This window comes from Chrysochloris asiatica, unplaced genomic scaffold (assembly GCF_000296735.1).
Source record: "Chrysochloris asiatica unplaced genomic scaffold, ChrAsi1.0 scaffold00102, whole genome shotgun sequence".
Classification (NCBI taxonomy): domain Eukaryota; kingdom Metazoa; phylum Chordata; class Mammalia; order Afrosoricida; family Chrysochloridae; genus Chrysochloris; species Chrysochloris asiatica.
Window position 1 is genome coordinate 2,740,061 of NW_006408620.1, and position 13,520 is coordinate 2,753,580.

Genomic DNA, 13,520 nt, shown 5'->3' on the forward strand with positions numbered 1-13,520 from the left:
TTCCACATCCTCTTCTGAATCCAGCTTGAATTTCTGGCAGCCACCTGTTGATACACTGCTGCAAATGTTTTTAAATGATCTTTAGGAAAATTTTACTCGCATGTGATGTTAATGGTATTGTTCAATCTCTGCATTCTGTTGGGTCACCTTTCTTTAGAATGGGCTCAAATGTGATGTCTTCCAATCAGTTGGCCAGGCAGCTGTCTTCCAATTTTTTTGACATAAGACAACTGAGTGCCTCCAGTGCTGAATGGGTTTGATGAAAGATTTTAATTAGTATTCTGTCAATTCCTGGAGCCTTGTTTAATACCAATATCTTCATTGTTGCTTGGACTTCCTCGTTCAATACCATTGGTTCTTGATCACTCGGTAGTTCATGAAATGACTGAACAGCAACCAATTCTTTTTGGTACTGTGACTCTGGATATTCCTTCCATCTTTGTTTGCTGTTTCTAGCATCATTCAATATTTTGCCCATGTTGTTGTTAAGTGTTGTCAAGTCATTTCCAACCCATAGCCACCCTGAATAGGGTTTATGAGGAGTGGCTGGTGGGTTTGAATCACTGACCTTGTGGTCAGCAGAACAGTGCTTATTCTACATTATCATACCAGGACTCATTTTGCCTATGGAATCCTTAGATATTGTAACCAGAGACTTGAATGTTTTCTTTCGTTCTTTCAGCTTGAGAAATGCTTTCTGAAAGTGAAGAGGACTTGAAATAGATACTGATGAAATTCAAAGATACTGATGAAATTCAAAGACCATAGCGCTTGCACATCAATGTAAAGAAAACAAAAATCCTTACCACTGGACCAATACATTACATCATGATAAATGGAGAAAAGATTGAAGTTGTCAAAGATTTCATTTTGCTTGGATCCACTATCAACACTCATGGAAGACATAGTCAAGAAATCAAACAAAGTATTACATTGGGCAAATCTACTCACATGACCTCTTTTAAGTATTTAAGAGCAAAGAGGTCAGTCTGAGGAGTAAGGTGTGCCTGACCCAAGCCACAGTATTTTCTGTAGCTTTATATGCATGTGAAAGTTGGACAATGAATAAGGAAGATGGTAGAAGAATTGATGCATTTGAGTTATGGTGTTGGAGAAGAATATTAAAAGTACTGTGGACTGCCAGAAAAACAAACATCTATCATGGATGAAGTACAACCAGAATACTCCTTAGAAGCCAGGATGGTGAGACTTTATCTCTTGTAATTTGGACATATTATCAGGAGGGACAAGTCCCTCTAGGCTTGGAAAAGTGGAGGGTCAGTAAAAAAAAAAAAAAAGAGGAAGACCCCCCCCCCCAGTGAGATGGGTTGACACAGTGGCAGCAAGAGTGGGCTCAAACATGACAATTATGAGGACACAGGACTGGGCAGTGTTTAGTTCTGTGGTACATAAGGTCACTATGAGTCAGTTCAGACTTGACAGCACCTAACAACAAAGTTACTTCAAAATAAAAAGTGTAAAAAAAATAAATAAAAGACAACACAGTACTGAATTTACTTACTTATTACGGGATTCCTGGTATGGCCCTGTCGGATCAGCACTGGACTGCAAACCACAAGGTTGGCAGTTCACACCCACAAGTTGCTGCTTGGAAACCCTATATATGGTCGCTATTGAGTCGGAATCGATTTAACAACAACACAACATTGATGATAGAAACAGTGTGAACCTGCTTCTAAAACTAGTATAAGAAAAAAGAAGGTCCTTAACTTACTTGTTCAACCTGTCACTATCTAGTCAATTCCAACCCACAGTGACTCTCTAGGACAGAGCAGAACTGCCTCAGAGGGTTTCCACGGCAGCCATCTTTAGGAAACTGACAGCTAGAACTGGCAGCGATTCCTGCCAGAGAGAAGACCAGTAAACCACCACAAGATCCAGAGAGAACAAGACCTCAGCCAAGACAAGAGGCAGTCAGAACCCCAGATGACAGCAGAGTATGTGAGCCTCCAGGAATGCAATGACATTGGAATTTCCCTGGGACTTGGAATGCAGGTGGGGGTGGCAAGGCAAGCCAGATTCTCTAGAGAGCTGAAAGGGTAGGATGACCCACCCTCAAGTTGGCACCTGGATGGCACCTTGTTATCTCCATCTGGCAGCTGGGAAAACGAGTCTCACAGCTACTACTTTGTAAGATTGAGGCAGAGCCTCCATTGATAAGCTCCAGGGGCTCTGGAATGGACTGACCCTTCCTTCCCTGAATCACAAAGTGATTTATTTGCTTCCAGTCCCTTCTGCTAAATTCAAGGTGTTCAAAGTGCTAATCTAACTTTGTTGTTGTTAAGTACCATCCAGTCGCCAACTCATAGTGACCCTGTATAGGGTTTTCAAGGAGAGGCTGGTGGATTTGAACTTCCGACCTTGCAGTTCAAACTGATCTTGTAGTTGAGTGCTTATCCTACAGTACTACACACCAGCACCATCCAAAAAGTCCTGGACTGCTTATTGCAAGGTCGGCAGTTCAAACCCACCAGCCTATACAGCTCCTTGAGAACTCTGTACAGGGTCGCTATAACTGGGAACTGACTCAATGGCACTTAATAACATCAACAGCGATACCTGGTAATTTTTAAAAAAGAAAATGTTGATTCTTTCATATCAATCTACCTCTTATAGGAGCATCATGACTCCGGGAATGAGAGTGGTCTGCATTCTTTGGATGAGCACATAATGACCTAAATGTATTCCGTCACAACCGCAGTAGAATGTCCACAAAGCAATTCTAGGGACACTGGTTAATTTGGTTATCTTATCCATATCAACATGATGACATTTTCCCATGTGCTAGATAGTTTAATATTTTAAAGTTGTTTGCAGGGAGTAAAATAGGAAGCATTGGACACATGGGAAACTATTTAATACTGAAATTCTTCTTAAGTTCTAAAGCTTTTCTAAAGTTCAAGACTTTTGTGATGTTACAGGTGATATCAGGAAAGGTTCAGGAGAAGTTAATTTTTATTGTTGTTTGCTTGCTTTTAAAATTTTATTTTGCAAGAAAATTCAACTCAGAATATGGAAAGAACGATACAATAAGCGCTCTATGTTTTTCCCTCAATTTACCAATTGTTCACATTTTGTCATATTTACTTTTTCTCTTTTTCACCCTAAATTTGTCCTTCGATCCCTTGACATTCATACTCTACATACATACATGTCCACAAACATAAACACATACACGTATATACACACATATAAAACAAATATACACATATACATATTTTTTTCATCATTGAGAATAAATTGTTGATATCAGTGCCCTTTATTCCTACATACTTCATGTATCTCCTAGGAACAAAGACCATATATAACAACAGTGCTGAACACACCAGGAGCTACCATAAGAGCAAACAAATCAGTCTTAGAGGAAGTACAACCACAATGTTCCATACAAGTGAGCATGACAAGACTACGGCTTGCTGACTTTAGACAGGTCATCAGGAAAGACCAACAACTAGAAAAGTACATTATGTTTGGTTAGGTAGTTGTTGTTGTGGTTAAGTGCTGTCGAGTCAGGTCTGACTCATAGCAACCCTGTATAGGGTTTCTGAGGAGCGGCTGGTGGGCTTGAACCACTGAGCTTGCAGCTCAAACCGACCTTGCAGTCCAATGTGTTAACCCACAGCATCACACCAAGACTTGGTTAGGTAGAGGAGCAGCAAAAGTGAGTGAAAGAAAAACTCAGGGAGACAGAGTGACACATCAGTCACAACAATGGACTCAAATGCACCAGCTAGTATGGAGATGGTACACAACCAGGCAATATTTCATTCTGTTGTGCTCAGCAAGAGTGTAAATCATGGAGTCACTGTGAGTGTAAGCCAGTTCAACAGCCAGTAACAACAGTTATCAAATTCAGAAAATTTCATTTTGATAGTACACAATTCAAATTGTATTATGGATGCAGTTGTTCAAAATTCTAACCAGAATGGAAGAATCTTCAGATCAAGAAACAAGCTCGTCTCCTCAGTGCACTGGGTTGGCAGGGAGGGCAATTTAAACACTGACTATCAAAACTGAGGGGCTATAAAGGCATTAAGTGCCTGGCTTACAAGTTTTCATGGGTGTGCTTAGTTTTAGAAGGAGGGGACAAAGGAGGATCCTCACTAACTGATTTTCCTCTTTCCCACATGGGTTTGGTGAAAGGGGTAGGGGGATGATGCTGATAGGATTTTATGATTTCAATTGTCATTGTCAACTGTCAATTGTCATTGTCAAAACTGTAATTGAAGAAGATGCATAACTAAAAGATAGGAATAGTTATCTTTCATGTCAGGAACAGACGATCCCAGGACCATCATTAGGGAAGAGCATGAGTGGAGTATGGGATCCCTGCCTGAACAAGTGATGACAGCAGAGACAGGGCAGAGGTGGTGGCATGGAAAGTCAGATCAGTTTTGGACTCTAGTTGCATGGACTGAGTAAGGCTGTGTGTTTATGGACAGAAAGCTGGCTTGCAGAATGTACCATTTGGACATTTGAATGAATATATATTTTTGTTTTGTGTGTGCATCAAATACTTTTGCTTTGTTCATTTGTGACATGGAAGCTGTAAATGGAGTTCTAGTATGGTGTTATAGGATAAGCAGTGAACTCAATGGCACTGAACAACGACAACCACACAATTATCTAATATGCAACCCATCTCCAACATTTGCCAATTGTCCAATGAAGTCCATTTCAGTAATTTTAGATACCAAGTGCCATAGAGTCTGTTTTGACCCAGAGACCATGTATAGGGTTTTCGAGCAGCAGCTGGTGGGTTTGACTGATGACCTTGTGGTTAGCACCCCAGTGCTAATCCTACAGTACTGCACCAAGAGTGCAATAACTACTAACCTTCCTGTACCCTACTTCCCTCCCATATAGAATAGGGTTCATCACAACCTCTACCTTGAAAGATTGTTGTTGTTGTTGTCAAGTGCCATTGAATCTGTTCCAACTTGTTGTTAGGTGCCATTGAGTCGTGACCCTAGGCACAACAGTACGAAACACTGCCTGGTCCCATGCCAATCTCACAATCATTGTTAAACCTGAGCCCATTGTTGGGCCAATCCATCTCATTGAGGGTCTTCCTCTTTTTCTCTGACTCTCCACTCATAGTGACCCTGAATAGGGTTTCCAAGGAGTGGCTGATGGGTTTGAACTGACGACCTTGGGTTAGCACTACAGTGTTGATCCTACAGTGCCACACCAGGAGTTCAGTAACTCTTAACCTTCCTGTACCCTACTTCCCTCCCATATAGAATAGGAATCATTACAACCACTACCTTGAAAGATTTTTGTTGTTGTTAAGTGCCATTGAGTCTGTTCTGACTCGTTGTTGTTAGGTGCCATCAAGTTGGTACCGACTCACAGCGACCCTACACACAACGGAATGAAACACTGCCCAGTCCCATGCCAACCTCACAATTGTTGCTAAGCCTGAGCCCATTGCTGCTGCCACTGTGCCAATCCATCTCATTGGGGGTCTTCCTTTTTTTCTCTGACCCTCCACTCATAGCAACCCTGTATAGGGTTTCTGAGGAGTGGCTGGTGGGTTTGAACTGTCGACCTTGAGGTTCAAACCAACCTTGCAGTCCAGTGATGCATTATCCTACAGTACCACACCGGGACTCCTTGAACGATGGTAGGGATTAAATGAGTTGACACATTCATTGTCTTAACAACAAAGTTATTATTGTTAAGTTTCATCAAGTTGGTTCCAACTCATAGTGACCCTGTATAGGGTTTCCAAGGAGAAGCTGGTGAGCTTGAACCTCCAACCTTGTGGTTCAAACCGACCTTGCAGTCCAATGCTTTAACCCACAGCACAACACCAGGACTTGAGCACAAAGACTGGCATACAATAATTGCTCACATCTTTGCTATTACTTGTTGACTTTGTGAACGAATTAATTTATGCAAGAAAGGGCTCTTTTCTATTTGCACTTTACAGCCTTGCTCTTTGGCTTCCACCTTTTCCACAAATCAAAGCCGTGTTTACCTGGTGCCGACAGGTCAGGCTATTGATTAAGAAACTTGAGCCAGGCAGTGGGAAGAAATTCACACCATTTACAGTGAGCTGTTGGATTAACACCTTCAGAGGAGGGAGTGAGGGGCTCGAGAGGGAAACTCACACACAAAAGGGTAGTGTGTATATAGTCTGGTGTATTCCAAAGGGCAGGCCAAGAAAAGCTGGGATGAAATATAATCTTCAGTTTTGCCTCTGTGCACCGTGGGAAGAAGGACAGAACTGCACACTGCAACTGGTGCTCACGTGCCACACAGAGGTGAATTGAAGGTTACAGGGACAAAGATTCAACACACATCATGAGTGGGGGGCACAGGCCACTGGGATCAAAGGGTTTATTCATTCATTTATTTCTTCATTAACTCAGCAAAATATTTATAAAGCACTATGTGTTATGCTGGGATTCCTGGATGGTGCAAATGGTTAATGTGTTTAGCTTCAAGTCAAAAGATTGGTGATTCTAGTCTGCCTAGAGGCACCTTGGAAGAAAGACCTGGTGAGCCTCTTCTGAAAAATCAGTCCTATGGGACACAGTTCTGCTCTGACACACATGGGTCTCCGTAAGTTGGAATTGAGTTGATGACAATTAGTGCCCTTTCCACCAAGGATCATCCAATGGGTGAAACTTGGGAGCAAATGAACTAGGTCATTAAAAGACTTATAAGTCTTTTAATGCTCTCTTTAATAATCAATGATATGAGGCCTAATGGTGAACATTTAGCCAAAAGCAAAGATGAGAAGGCAAGGAGAGGAAGGGAGCTAGAACAATGGAAAGAAAACAAACAATGAGAATAAGAAAAATGCTGACGCATTGTGAAAATTGTAAGTGAAGGCATGGAGCAATTTGTATAAAAAATGGTAAATGGGCACCTCATTTGCTGTGTGGTGAAGAATATGGAATCTACCCTGGAATGCCAGAGGGGCAAGCAGGTCTGTCTTGGGAGAAGGACAGCTGGAATGCTCCTTGAAAGTGAGAATGGCAACATTGTGTCTCATACACTTTGGACATGGGACCAGAAGGGACCAGTCCCTGGAGAAGGACATCATGCTTGGTAAAGTAGAAGGTCAGTGACCAAGAAGTCAGTCCTCAGTGACCTGGGCTGACAAAGTGACTGTAGAAATGTTCTCAGACACAGCAACACGTGTGACGATGGCGTAAGGCCGGGAAGGGTTTCATTCTTTTGTGGACAGGGTCATTGTGAGTCAGAACTGACTACACTTTGCTGTGCTAACTTTCACCTAAAAGAACAATAATCAAAAAAAAAATTTGCATATCTGAGTGGCAAGGCGGATATGTGGTCATGTTGGGTCCTGTGAGAACAGACACCTACATCCTCCAGGGCAAATGGAAACCACAGGCCTTTTTCTCAACCTTAATTTCCTCACTTCTAAAATGGGAATAAACTAAGGATCTAAGTCTTAAAGAGCCATGACTCAGGCCACACACCTGTAACAGGAGGACAAAATGTTTCCTCCTTTCCATCTTTGTGTCTCCTGTGGATGCTGCCATTGAGGGATATCTGGGCCAGCTGGTGTCCAGAGAGGGCCATGTAACTGGTGCTCAGGATCATGGCTCAGTGGACGCAATGAGCAGACTTGCACTAATGCAGCCCTGCGTGTCCAGAAAGGGGAACTCACCTCCTGGGGAGAGGCTCCTCTGGTCACCAATCAATGTTTATTGGCACTTTGTTGTTGTTGTTGTTAAGTGCTTTTGAGTCGGTTCTGACACATAGCAACCCTGTATCGGATTTCTTAGGAGTGACTGGTGAGCCTGAACCGCCGACCTTGAGGTCCAAACCAACTTTGCAGTCCAGTGCATTAACCTGCAGCGCCACACCAACACTCCATTGTCACTCAGTAGATAGATTAAATGAAAAAAAATATGGAGCACAGATGGCCCCCTCAAACTATGAACCTGAGGGAATCTTTAAACCTTGAGTCAAAACTACCCCCTGAAGTCATCTTTGAGTCAGTTAACACCCATTGCCTTTGAGTTGATTTCGACTCATAGTGATCCATGAGCCAAACAGTACTTTAACCTAATTAGAAAAGGAGATCTTATAGTCTGTTTTTTTTTTAAGTTTTTATTGTGAATTATGTGTTAGTTTACATGGGAGAACATTATCTTATAGTCTTTTAAAGCATCATAGTCATTTAAAGAACTATTTATATGTGATTAAATGAACAACAGCAATTAAAAAGGATAAATGAGAAACACAGCAGGCCAGCGAGTTTGTGTTGCGAGCAAAGATCCCATTACTATATGCGTACTTCAACATGCTTGTTAAAGCAGAGGTTCCACAAAAAAGAAGACCCCAATGAGATGGATTGGCACAGTGGCAGCAGCAGTGGGCTCAAGCTTCACAACAATTGTGAGGATGGCACAGGACTAGGCAGTGTTTTGTTCTGTTGTGCACAGCGTTGCTATGAGTCCACACCGACTCGACGACATCTAACAACGTGCTCACCTAACCTGTGTTCATTGTAGCATTATTCACAACAGTAATAAGATGAAGACAGCCTCAATGCCCATCAATGGAAGAATGGATAAGCAAACTATGGTCCATATACACAATGGAATACTACACAAAGTTAAAGGAAAACCACAAGGTGCGCTCAAACCCATCAGCTGCTCTGGGAAACCCTGTTCAGGGTTGCTATGAGTTGGAACTGATTCCATGGTACTTAACAACAACAACAGACAGTTCTTAAAAAAACATAATGCTCTAGTGAAATTAGCCAATCACAAAAGGACAAATAATGTATGAAACCATTGTTATAAAAAGTTAAGAAAAGATATTCTTGCTAAATGAAACATTCTATAATGGGTACTGGGGATGGGGGAGTGTGTATGTTATTTACAGGCTAGAGGGTGGACACATGTTAACATGGGTCATAGGGCAGGCAATATACAAGAGGGAGGTTGGCAAAGGAAAGATGAAAATAGCAGGAGATACAGGAAGGAATGTAAGAGAGAAAGGAAACAGAGGTAAATACTGTTAATTGATGGAGTCCTGGTGTGGCACTGTAGAATAGGCACTGGACCATAAAGTCATTTTGAACCAGAAGGTCGGTGGTTCAAACCCACCAGCCACTCCTTGGAAGCCCGATACAATGTTACTATGAGTTGGAACTGAATTGACTGCACTTAATAACAACAACATTGTTGATTGGCGGTACATGGATAGAATTGCAATCATTGTAGTGAAGCAAAGTGTCTGATTTGTTGAATGTAAAACTGATGATCTGCTCTGTAAACCTTCGCTCAATTCACAATATAAAGTTAAAAAAAGCATAATGCTCAAGGTATACCTTTTAAACTTATTATGCTAAACAACTGTTGGCTTTTAAGAAGACTTGAGGGGATCTTTTTGGTTTAAGGTTTAAAGATAATCTCAGAACAATAGTTTCAGGGCGTCATTTAGCCTCTATGGTTCCAGAAAAGTCTAGAGCCCATGAGAATTTGAAAATTTGTTCAGCCTTTCCCCACTTTTGATCAATATTCTGCGATAGACTCTGATTAAAATGTTCAATGATGGTATCTGGGCAACATCCAGTTCTCTTGGTCTCAAGGTCATGAATACAATCAGCCTCACAATCCATATCCTCCTCCCATCCCCGAGTCTCCTTCTTCCTCTTGCTCCAGTCAGATCGCGATCAATCACCATGGAGTCCTGGGCTGCTAACCACAGGTCGGCAGTTCAAACCCATCCACCGCTCCTCAGAAGTGAGTCGGAACCTCTCTATGGGTCACAACTGACTCAACAGCACTTAAAACAACAACAAATGGAGTGTGGCGGCTCTGTAGGATAAACACAAGGTCTGTGGTCCAAGCCCACCAGCTGCTTCATGGGAGAAAGATGAGGCTGTTTGCTCCCACAAACATGTAAAGCCTCAGAAACCCTATACTGGTTTGCTATGAGTCAGAACCGACTCCACGACACTACTTCGACACTGCACTAAGCATTTATCCACCAATGTCTTTGACATTGTCCCTCAGAAGCCAGTCTTATCATACCACTAAACTGAGGCTCAAAGAAGCAAAGGATTCTCTCCCTAACACCTACATTCTCCACTACCAGAGTTGTTGTTGTTAAGTGCCTTCAAGTCTGTTCAAACCCATAGGGTTTCTGAGGAACAGCTGGTAAGCTTGAACCGCTGACCTTGAGGTTCAAACCGACTTTGCAGTCCAGCTCATTAACCCACAGCGCCACCTCAGGATTCCACTACCAGAGTGCTTGACCTGAATTCTTGAGGTTTGGGAACAGTCAGCATGCCCAGGGTGACGGGGCAGTCTGGCCTGCTGGCTGGCTGGCTGGCTGGCTGGCTGGGTGTGTAGCACAATTGAACAATGAAGAAAGAGCACATGTTAGCTGCTGGCATCTGTACCCCAAGCCACACACAATGTGTCCCCCTGCACAGGAGGACCACAGTGCAGAGACCACCCGAGGAGGAATGCTTAGTGGCCTGGAGTCAGGGTGTGCTAACCACGCGGATGAACGCCATCTGCTCGCTGATTTGGAACAAATGGGACCTGGGGGCTGGTGCTGTGAGGTGTGTGATACCAGGAGCAGAAAGAATCGGGAAAACAAAAGATCTCTCAAAACTCCAGCAATGCAGCTGGCAATGTACAGTAACAACCGTCAAGGGGGAGAAGAGTTAACACCCAGTTGCAGATCCAGTTTTTAAAAAATCAAGTAGGGCCGGGAGTTTGCTTTCAAAAGGGAGGCCCAGACAGGCCCCAGGAGTACCCCCCAGGGGGCCTGTGTTTTGGAGGGCTTTTCCTGCCCAAGCTCTGGCCTACCGGTAAATCTGACTCTCTCACCCGCCACCGGGCCCCAAGAGCTTGGAGACTCACCGGAGCAAACAACTTCGTGAAAACAGTCTGTCCTATAAACAAAACCAGTGGAAAGCGTCCAGCCCCACACAATGCAGCTAATCTTCTGGGCACACATTTCCCGTCCGGGAGCTCAGCTTGGACACTGCTTCCTCCTAGGTGGAGGTAAACGCCACTTGGCCTGTGGATCCAAGAATAATAATGCTCAGTGGATTCCCCTCTGTGGGAGGCAGAGCAAGCAGGAATTCAGAAGCCAGGCTTTGCTGTTTCCCTCCTTTCTTTTTTTAAAGAGACATTGCAGGTTTCCTGGGCAGTGCAAATGGTTAATGCATTTGGCTGCTAACCGAAAGGTTGGAGGTTTGAGTTTATCCGGCGGTACCTTGGACGAAATGCTGGGTGATCTATGTCCTAAAAATCCTTCAGAACACAGGTCTGCTCTGACACACCATGAATTGGAATCCACTCAACAGCAATAGGTTCAATGTATTATTGGAAAGAACTTGGGCTTGTGAACCACACAATCCTGGATTCTAATTCAACTCTATAGTCCATGGGCCGCTAGAAAAATGAACAAATCTGTGTTGGCAGAAGTACAGCCAGAATGCTGCTTAGAAGTGAGGATGGTGAGACTTTGTCTAAAATACTTTGGATATGTTATCAGGAGGGACCTGTCCCTGGACAAGGATGTCATGATTAGCAAAGTAGAGGATCAGGGAAAAAGAGGAAGACCTTCAACAAGATGGGTTGGCACAGTGACTGCAATAATGAGCCATGCGACAACATGGAAGTGATTTTGAAGATGGCAGAGCACCAGGCAGTGTTTTGTTCTGTTGTACATAGGGTCACTAAGAGTCAAACCGATTCAATGGCACCTGACAACAAACAACAACTCATCTTTGTCACAGACCAGTCATGTGCTTTGGGACAAGCAATTGAACCTCTGGGAACTATCATTTCTCCACTGTTGATGTGGATTGTGAAAAGACACTCACCCTCACGAAGGCTCAGTATGTGTAAAACTGAATTATTGAGATACCTCTTCTGCATCCATTGGTGGTGGTGGTGGTAGGTGCCGTTGAGTCAGTTCCAACTCATAATGACCTTGTATAAGGTTTCCAAGGAGCAGTTGGTGGGGTTTGAACTGTCCACCTTGCAGCTAGCAGTCCAGTGCTTATCCCACAGTGCCACACCAGGGCCCATTAGATTGGTAAAATTAAAATATCGGGCAACACTGCTTTGCCAAGAGATCAGAAGAACTGAACGGTGCCTTGCTCCCATTACCAGTCAAAGATTCCATACTGACCAAAAGGGGGGAAATGCAGAACAGACTTTTTCCATAGACTCTAGACTTTCTTAAAACCAGACTAACTAGTGAAATTGTCTGCCATAGCATTATGCTATTCTAAGAACTATCTTTATGGGATCAAATTGGCAATAGCAACTTGAAAGATTACATTGGAACCTTAGGGAGAAGTGAATTTATGTTAATGGTAGAGGAACAAATCAGAATTGGATGGTGAGAATGGGCGATCAACTTGAAGACGACAATCAATGTCACTGAAAGGCACGTGCAGAACCCGATGCACTACACGTGTGTGCTTGGCAGTGCATATTCTCAACAACAATTTTTTTTTTAAATGTATGACAGCACCAAATGTTAATATCATGAAGAAATGGAAACATTCCTAGATTGTGGGTGGGAATGCCAATCGATATAACCATTCTCAAGGGTAACTGGCCTCATGTAGCAGAACGTATAACCCGACAATTTCTCTGATTTTGCCCTCCTAGGACAAGTGTGAAGATTCCAGTCATTATTTCTATAAAAATGAACAAACGGCAGCCATCTAAATGAGTATTGCCAGGGAAAGGGATGATGAAAAATGGTGCGTCCTTATAATTTAAAGGAATGAACTAGATCTATTTGTGGAAACAGAGAGACCTCAGAAACTTCTATAAATGAAAAGTACTAGGTGTACTTATTCCAATTACAAGGCAAAAATACTAATATGTGAGTATCTTTTCTATTCTGTGCTGTTAAGTCAGTTCTGACTCGTAGTGACCCTGTATAGGGTTTCTGAGAGTGACTGATGGGCTTGAACTGTGGACCTTGTGGTGACCAGTCTGGTGCTTATCCTATAGCGCCACACCAATGATCATATACAAATGTAGACATGATCATTAGAAAAATAAAAGTCTTATTCATTTCTAGTACACCTGTCTCTGTGGTAGTCCCAGTATTCCTTGGTTCCTGGTATTCGTATCTTTGCACAGTTCCCTCCTGCAATAACTGACATTGTTGTTGTTAAGTGTGGCCAAGTAGGGTCATAGCAACCCTGTATAGGGTTTCCAAGGAGCTGCTGGTGAGTTTGAATTGCCGGCTTTGTGGTTCGACCTTGCAGTCTAGTGCTTTATCCCACAGTGCCACCATAATCTCACAATAGGATTTTATGGAAATGATAGCATGGGACTCCAAGGCTATGCATTAAGCACCTGTGGCATCTTCCTTAGTCTATCACTTTGTCTATGGTTTGCTTAGGAGGAAGCCAGTGGCCATACTGGAGGGTACTCAAGCAACTGTGTGGAGACCCACGCACGTGACAAGGAACTGAGGTATTCTGCCAACACTCAGCATCCACTTGAGCCACCTCA